Below are 9,662 nucleotides of genomic sequence, written 5' to 3'. Positions count from 1 at the left end.
TCAATTGTATTTGATTACAACAAGACCCTAAATTATATAGCCCTAACTCTTAAACCAAAAAGGAAAACACAATCACGCATATACACAATCACGCCTATAATATGTACAACCACAATCATGCCAAATTTAGAATATACACAACATATTCTCACACCCCCGCTCAAACTCAAGGCGTTTTAGCAGAAAACACAAAGAGTTTGCTAAGAAGAAACTGAAACCGAGCGGTAGTGTGAGTCTTGGTGAAGAGGTCCGCAAGTTGCAAAGCCTAAGAGATGAAAGGAAGAGAGATAGAGCGAGACTACAGATGCTGGCAAACAAAGTGACAATCAATCTTAATGTGTTTCATCCGTTCATGGAAGACAATATTGTGGGCAATCTGAACAGCACTGCAGTTGTCACAATAAAGAGAGGTTAGAGAAGACTAAGAGACACCCAAATCAAACAAGAGACAACAAAGCCAAACAATCTCAGCAGTGGCATGAGCCATAGCACGATATTCAGCTTCGGCAGTAGAGTGAGCACCGATTGATTTTTTCTTGCTTTTTCAAGAGCTCAAGGAATCACCAAGAAACATACAAAAACCAGACGTAGACTTGCAATCAGTATCATCACCAGCCCAATCAGAATCAACATAGACCACCAAGTCCAAAAAAGAAGTAGAGGACAACAGTAAGCCCTGAAAGATGGTAACCCTGACATAGGAGAGAATACAAACCAAAGCAGCCCAATGGGTACAGCGAGGAGCAGAAACGAGCAGACTAACCACATGAACAACATAAGCAAGATTAGGGCAAGTGACAATCAGATAAACTAAACAACCCACAAGCTCGCGATATACAGTGGGATCATCTAGAGGGACACCATCAGTGGAGTTGAACTTCACATTAAGCTCAATAGGTGTATCAGAAACCTTAGTAGCAGTAAGACCAGCACAGTGATTGACTTCATTAGCATACTTAGCCTAAGACAAAAAATAACCATTTGGAGAAGAAGCAACCTCAATACCAAGAAAATACCACAATGGACCTAGATCCTTCATTTCGAAGGTACGGACAGTAATCATTTCGGTAACAGGAGCAAATGTCTTCTCATAATCAATACCATACTCCTGGGAGAAACCTTTGGCAACCAGACGAGATTTGTAGCGCTCAAGAGAACTATCAGAATGAGTCTTGACTTTGTAGACTCATTTGCAACCAACTAGATTCTTACCAGCAGGCAAATGAACCAACTCCCAAGTACTAGTTTTCTATAGAGCAGGCAACTCATCTTCCATAGCTTGAACCCAATGAGGATCTTGACAGGCCTCCTTGTAAGACTGAGGTTTTGAAAAGAGTGAATAGTAGACAAAAAAGTATGATAGGAAGCAAAAAACATGTATTAGACCAACCTAACCTATTTGGATGATAACGCGCTCGAGTAAGATATCAGTATGCAGCAAGATCAGAGTTATTAGAAGCAAGAGGATCAGCAATAGAGGCAGAGACAACTGGTGGAGTAGGAGCCTTGTGACGAGAATAAACTAACAACAGAGGAGGAGAAGAAGCTGAAGAAGGAGAAGCAACTAGAGGTGAAGAAGGAGGAGAAGATGGAACAAGCTCAAGAGGAATAGTGGAGATGTACTCATCAGACGGGACCTCAGAAGGAAATAGATCAATATGAACCAAATCCTTTTTGGAAACTGGGGTGGTGAGAGAAGGAAGCTGAAAGTAAGGTAGACATTCGAGGAAGGCAACATGGAGGGAGACATAAAGCCGACAGGAAACATGGTCATAACAGCGATAACCTTTTTGAGTGAGACTATAACCAAAAAAGACACATAGGACAGACCGGGCACTAAGTTTGGTCCTATCTTTACAGGGTAAAAGACAAAACAAGAAGACCCAAACACACGAGTAATTAGGAAGTTGAGAAAACAAAGCCTTATAAGGAGACCAACCAGAAAGAAGGGGGGTAGGCATACAGGTGAGAAGAAAAGCAGCAGTAAGAACGATCTCACCCCAAAACGAAGCCGGAACGGAGGTAGAGAGAATGAGAGACCTAGCTGCCGCAAGGAGATGACGGTGTTTATGCTCAGCTCGACCATTTTGGGCAGGTGTATCAGTACAAGAAGTTTGATGAATGGCACCAATTTGGTCAAGTATTCACAGAATTCAGTTTTAAAGTATTCCCCGCCCAAGTTAGGCCGTAACAATGTAATAGTAGACCTAAACTGTGTAGTGATTATAGATTGGAAAGTACAGTATATCTGGTAGAAGTTAGACTTATGAGTCATAAGATAAACCCAAGTGTAACGGGTGCAATCATCAACAAATGACACATAGTATGCAGAACCCCTTTGTTGAGAACAGGAGAAGGGCCCCAAACATCAGTATGAACTAAAGGAAATGGTGTATCAGATATAAAAGTACTTTTTTGAAAAGGAAAGGCTGTCATTTTGACAAGTTTACACCCCCGACATTCAATAAGTTCACACGGAGAAACTTTACCCAATATACCAGACTGAGCTAAAGACAGTAAGCGATCAACAAACAAATGCCCTAATCTAGAATGCCACAAGTAGAAAGAACTAGACAGAGAATCTAACTGAAAAACAGAAAAAGTAGTTGGAGGAGTTGCCAGAGGCAAATGCAAGCTCTCCACCACATAGAGGTCTCCAACTCTACAGCCAGTCCTAATCTGCTGCTTAGACATCCGATCCTGCACAAAATAGATAGAAGAAAAAAAGATAACATCAAAACCAGAGACATCGAGCTGATTGATAGATAATAAACTAATAGATAACTGAGGAATATAAAGGACAGATAGAATAAAGATAGTAAACATAGCAAACGGTAGGATAGACCCAACAGATATAATAGACATACTAGATCCATTAGCAGCATTAACAGTAATAGATAAGGGAGGGAGAATACAATTTTGAAGTAAAGAGAGATGAGGAGTCATATGATAAGAAGCACCAAAGTCAAAAATCTAGACAGACGAAGAGATACCTGAAGAAGATCCAAGCAAACCTGAATAAAAAGAGCAAACAATGGAGGCAGACAGGGATGGTTATAAGGTAGACAATATATGCTGAAGCTGACTAATTTAAACACTCAAGGAAATGTCAGGATCAGGAACCGGAGCAGGTGCAGTAAAACCGGTGGGAGGTCGAAAAATATTCGGAGGAGGGGCGCAGAACTAAAGTTGAGACTACTGAGAAGACGTGGCAAGCCGACGTCCCGTCTTAGGACAGTGATACTTTTAACAACCCTTCTGATTACAGAAAGCACACTCATCTAAAGCCAGAGACATCATAATAACTTGAAAACTCAAGGGTTTACGCTTAATAACCCAAAACCAGAACCATATAGGTCGAACTGTAATAAGCAAAAAAAATTAACTATAAAACCCACAAACTACAAAAGGTCCTTAATAAGAGATATAGTAACCAAATGCGCTCAAAATATAACAACCAAAGAACCAGAGACCCATAAAGAACCAGACGTAAAGATAGAGAAAGTACCCAATCGTAAGAGACGAGAGCCGAAGGCAATTGTGAGGGACAAAGTTGGACACCACTTCGATCGCATGAACTAGAGGTAGAGAGAGAGAGAAAGAGAGAGAGAGATTCTTCAGGTGATCACGAACTAGAGGAACACAGATGACGACGAGCCAAACAAATTAGTCGACCAGTTAAGTCGGCTAGATGAATCAAATAGTTGTCAGGAACAGAGAGAAGACCTCGGACGAAAAATCCAGATGAGTCGACTAATAATCACAAACAATCAGAGAACGAAGTACACCCAAGTCGAACAAGAGTAAACCTGAGAGAAGGAAGGCACAGACAAAAGAACAATGGTAACGACTCTAGGGTTTTGGATAATCGACCCGCTCTGATACCATGTAAGAATTCTGAAGAAGTTCTGTATATTCAATTGTATTTGATTACAACAAGACCCTAGATTATATAGCCCCAACTCCTAAACCAAAAAGGAAAACACAATCGTAAACTTAAAACATATACACAATCACGCCTATAATATTTACAACCACAATCATGCCAAATTTAGAATATACACAACATATTCTCACACAATGTGCCCCAACTCAGCCTTTCGTAAGATTGTTTGTAGAGATGGGCTGGCCATTTGGATATCTTTATATGGGCTCGGCCTACTTCGGTTCTGGTGATGGATTCGGCCTATCGGTTCGGTCCATGAATTAGGTCTAGCAACTCGGCCCAACCCAGCATCGCGATTGGGCTGGCCTTTCCACTGCATGTTGGGCCCAAGTGCTTGAGGACTTGGGATGATCATTCTTTGTGGAGATGGGCTTAATAAATTGGCCCACATACTTATCTGGCCCACTTGGGTTTGGACTTAATGGCTTGGACCGGCCCAAGGCTTGAATCCTAACTATTTATATTTTGCCCCTTTAGTGCCCGAATCCACCCAAAAACAAAAACAAAAAAAAAAAAACAAAACATGTAAACCCACTAAGCTGTCATGATTATGATTGCATCTTCAAGCTTAACATACAACCTACAAGCACATTGACATACTTGTTTGGCAATTGATTAACAGAAAACCCTCTAAGCTCCTGTTTCAAAGAAGCCCAAAAAAGGATTCGATACTTGATTAAATCTAGCAACTCAATCCAATTTGGTTGTAAATTTTCAAACAGACACTGATTCCTCTGTCTCCAAGTCGACCAAAACGCAACAAGCGGTATGATCTCCCATACCACTCTTCTTGCTTTTCTAAACTTCCAGCTTATCCACCATTCCACGAGAACCACCATCGATCCTGGAACCACCCAAGGCAGCCTCCACCAATGTAGAATTGCAGTCCAGATCCTCCATACATTCTTACAGCAAGTTAAAACATGCTCCATTGATTCGTTTTCTGTACCACAAAATCTGCAATGACCTTCCTCTTGATTATCAAGAATTCCCAATCTAACAAGTCTGTCAAAAGTCATCACCCTGCCCCGCCAAGCCAACCAACCAAAGTACTTCACTACTGGTGGGGCTGCATTCCTCCAAATCAATTGAACAAGAAATTTATGCTACATTTTGTCATTTTGTCAATTTTAGAGTTATGGGGTCTATTTTAGTTCCTTAAACATTGAAATTGTTCATTGATTTCTTTTTTTCTTTTTTTCATTTTTTAGTGTTCTGATTACATGTCCTTGTAAAATAGGTGTATCTAATATTGGATTAGCATTTTTGTTTGATGGGATTGAAGGGTGGGATTGAAGGGTGGGATTAGACTAATAGTCCATCCGGATTATTAATCCCAAATTTGTGGTACTATTGTATCCCATTTGGGGGGCGGGGAGGGGAACACAAATCATGGGTAACTCATCTTGTGAAATTAGGTTGCCAAATTACATTGTTGACTCTCTAGTATTAAATATCTTTTTCCTCATGGTATTAATTATACTTAATAAAGTAGTCTCAATTTAAAAATAAAATAATTTATTTAATTTTTATTGATGTTTTATTTATTTAATTTTTTATAGATATTTTATTGATGTATTATTTTAAAATTTTGTTGATATTTTATTTAATTTCATTATTTAAATTTTAATAGATGTTTTATTTAATTTCATTATTTAATTATTATTATTTTTTAAAATAAATTTATTTAAAATTTTAATTAAAAAATAGCATAGATTCATTTGAGCATTTCTCATTCCCCATAATATCTCAAACAAACATAGGATTCATATCCTATCCAACCAAATAGTCCTTTCTTGACACTTAATCCTATGACTAAACAAACATGAGATACATATCCTATCCAACCAAATAGTCCCAGGACTATGAATCCCATGATTGCAATCTGATGGATTCCAATCCTTCCTTATTCAGTCCATCCAAACAAACATGCTAGATGAGTTCATTCTTGTTGGGGAGCTCCAAGAAACAAGCAACCGAGTATGCAATGTTCTATAACCTTTGTTTCATTCCTCGTGCATCTAGAAAGAATGTTATAAAAGTTTCTGCACCTCCTATTTTGTGGTTTTTAGGAAAATGATGGCTACACAAATCTTTGGTGAGGTTGTTACTATTTAGTTTCAATTGACCATTACATTGTAACTAGGAGTGGGGTGTATGTCCAAGATCTCCCACAAAAGGCTTCTGTCTGTAATTCTTGCATATACATTATTTTTTAAACTATTTGAGGAATCTGGAGCTAGAGTTGGGTTTTTGTTTAAATTTGCAAGCAATTATAGAGAGTTTACACTTTTGGCGACTAAACATATTTTAGTCGCCGAAAATTTTTAGCGACTAAATTTTTTGGTTGCAAGAGTAGTCCCTGATGGATTGTCGGGAAAGGTATTTGGCGACTAAAATAAGTTTAGTCACCAAATGTACAGAAATGCCGACTAATTTTTTAGTTGCCAATAGTATTGAAAAAAAATTAAATATCGCCTTTTCAGCGACTAAAAATATTTTGTTGCGAAAAACCTTACCTATATCTAGCTACGAAATATTTAGTCACCAAAATTTTTTTGGCTCCTCCTGTTATGTTTTTTAGCTACAAAATATATCAGTCGCCTAAAGTGTTATTGTGTTTTAGCTACTAAAAATTTAGTCGCTTAAAGGCTTACATTTTTCGCTACTAAACTCGTAGTCGGCAAAACTAGTGTTGCTGTTCATCAAAAAAAATTTGGCTATAAAATATTTTAGTCGCCAAATGTCAAATTATTTTTGGCTACTAAAGTTTTAGTCGCCTAAAGTGTGGTTTTTCTTTTTGGCTACTAATTTCTTTGTTGCTAAAAGTCTGACTTTTTTGGCTACTAAGCTTTTAGTAGGCAAATATTTTGTGTTTTGGCTACTAAATATTTAGTTAGCAAAAGTCTTAGATTTTTTGTTACTAAACTTTTAGTCGCCAAATGTCTATTTTTTTTTTTTTTTTCTAGTTGCCTAATGTCTGCTTTTTGTTGGCACAAAGCTTTGTAGTCACCGTAATTGTTTTCAGAAATTTTTTATTTGGTTTTAGCTACTAATATTTTAGTCACTGAAATATGTACTTCCATTTCGACTACAAATTGTTTAGTCGCCAAAAAAATGCTGTTATGTTTTATCGCAAAATTCTAATTTCTCCACAACTTGTCTGTATTCTGTGCAACCTGTAGTATGTTTATAAACAAAACAATACATATTTTATCAATCATTCCACAATGTAAAATTACCAATCATGCCACAGTCCATATTACTTCCAACCATCCAAAAATGAATAACTTTAAATGTATATATTCCATACAAACCAACTATTGTCCAAACTAAAACTATATTTCCATACAAAAATCCAACCCGCTACATACAAAAGAAAATGTATTTACTACCATGTGATAAGGTCATTTGGCGTGGTACAAATTACCATCGTAATCTGTACCACGACAAAAGGTGATCTATATGCCACGCCAGCAACTATCAGTTAGATTACAAAAGTTATATGTATCAGTAATGCTAAAAAAAAGTTATCTACATCAAACATTCCCCTCATGGGAATACATATCATTCTTCATTGAACCACCATAACACAGCTAAGTGACTCTCCTTAAGATCATCTCTTTTTTTTTGCTATGATGATCTGACACCATCAATTACATTTAAAAATTCCTCTGTGAAAGAACAATTATATAGCGATCCCGGTATTCCCTGTTGTTGTTTAACTGTAATCCGGACTCGGTTCCGTAGATTTGTTGTTGTCTTATCCTCATTTCTATCCCTTACTCTTTGTTTTAGAGTTTTGGATTGTGTTGGGCAAGTTGGGAATAAGTTGGTTGTGTTTTAAAACTTAGAATTTTGCCCAGGTTTTGGTCAATCTGCTCGAGCGGCTCGTTAATGCTCGAGCGGCATTTATTGTTGCCTCTCCGCTCGAGCGGTAGTTTGGACGCTCGAGCGTGAATTTCCTTTTCTCAGCATTTTGGTCGTCTGTAGAAAATTCTGGGAGGGTGCATCCGACGCTCGAGCGGATCTTTGGACGCTCGAGTGTGAACCTGTGTCTGACGCTCGAGCGGGGTGTTGTACGCTCGAGCGGACATGTTTTATATCAGTCCGTGAAATCACTTTTTGAATCACTTTTCACTTTTCTTTTCTCTCTCTTACTTTCCCAAAACCGATTTTTGAGAGCTCCTCACTCTAAAACCTAACTTCTCTCTAGGGTTTGATCTAGTAGGAGTGTTTTCCTCACCTTGGGCCTTTGTAAGAAGTGTGTTCATCGTCGAGGGCTTCGTTTTGATCCAAGAAATTTAGGATTTGGAGCACTTCCGAGTTTTGCTCTTCTTCTCCTTGGGTTCTGCATTTGAGGTAGGGATTTCCTTGTTCTTTTTCAATACTTCGTCTATAGATAGACATGTGGTAGTTTTGTATTGCATGAAAATCATATCCATGTTGGATTTGTTTGAAATCATGAGAAGGAACCTAGGGTTGGTTGTTTGAAAATAGTTATTTTATCATTGATGGTTGTTTTGGGCTAATTGGAGTGTAAATTAGCATGTTGTAGTTGAAAGAAGAAAAGGCCCTAAATTATATTTTGATTTGGTAAATTAGAATGGAGGGTAGTTAACCTATGTTGTAAATCTCTATTGTTAATGTGAGTTGGGTGAAGGTGTTAGTGCCTAAGGGGTTAACTTTGGCTTTGGAATGGTTTTGAAATGAATGTAGTGGACTAATGTGAGTATGGCTTTATTATCAACGGAATTGGTTTTGTGGAAACAAAAGGGATGGAGTTGGTTTTGTGGAAACAAAAGGAAATGGAATTTGTTTTGTGAAATGAGAAAAGTATCTTTGATGTAAGTATGAAAATTGGATTGTTGTTTCTTGAGTGTTAAATACACACACGTGGGGGTTGTATCTTTAACTAGTGTTGTTGTTGAGTTTGTGGCCTCATAATAATTGAGTCTTTAATAGATGTACTAAATAATTGCATCTAGAGGTTTTGTCCTTGGTCATCGGTGGAGGATGACATGGTTGTATTGGATTGTCGTGTGTGCATTACACCACTGTTGATTGAGCATTGTGTGTGATGAAATGCTGAGATACATTATATATGTATACATGCTCGGGGGAAATTAATTATGTGTTCATATACTTTAACACATTGCTTGTATCTTGATGGTTTATGTATATGTGTTATACATGTTGGTTATGCCCTGTTGTATTTTGGTTAGTGGTGTTATACCTTGCGCTCAAAATCAGAGGTACTGTGACCTTCCAGCTAGCGCCTGGAGAACTGACTACGCTGAGAATCGAAGGCACCATACCCTTCCAGCTAGCGCCTGATAAACTGGCAGGTCGTTGTGAGAGGTGTATCTTTGGCTTACTATGCACATAGCTGGTAGAGCAAAGTTTTGTTGTTGTTGTTTCAGTGTATTTGAGAATATCATGGATTGGGAAGATTACAGTTTGGAGGGCCGAGTTGCCTCATTAGTTGATTTTATACATGTTGATGATTTGTTATCTCCCTTTTATATAAGGTATGCATGTATAGATATGATTATATCGGGAATAAACCAAAACGTCATTTTTGTCTTTGGAAAGTGTGAAGAGGATCGAATACTTTGAAAATATGTTTTGAAAAGGTACGTCTGTTGTATGTGTGGGAAATGAAAGAAAGTAATGGGTTTAGTAAAATTATTTCCTAAGAAACTGTTAATGCTAT

This window comes from Camellia sinensis, chromosome 6, assembly GCF_055761805.1.
Source record: "Camellia sinensis isolate YWXY chromosome 6, ASM5576180v1, whole genome shotgun sequence".
Lineage (NCBI taxonomy): Eukaryota > Viridiplantae > Streptophyta > Magnoliopsida > Ericales > Theaceae > Camellia > Camellia sinensis.
This window is presented reverse-complemented; position numbering follows the sequence as displayed.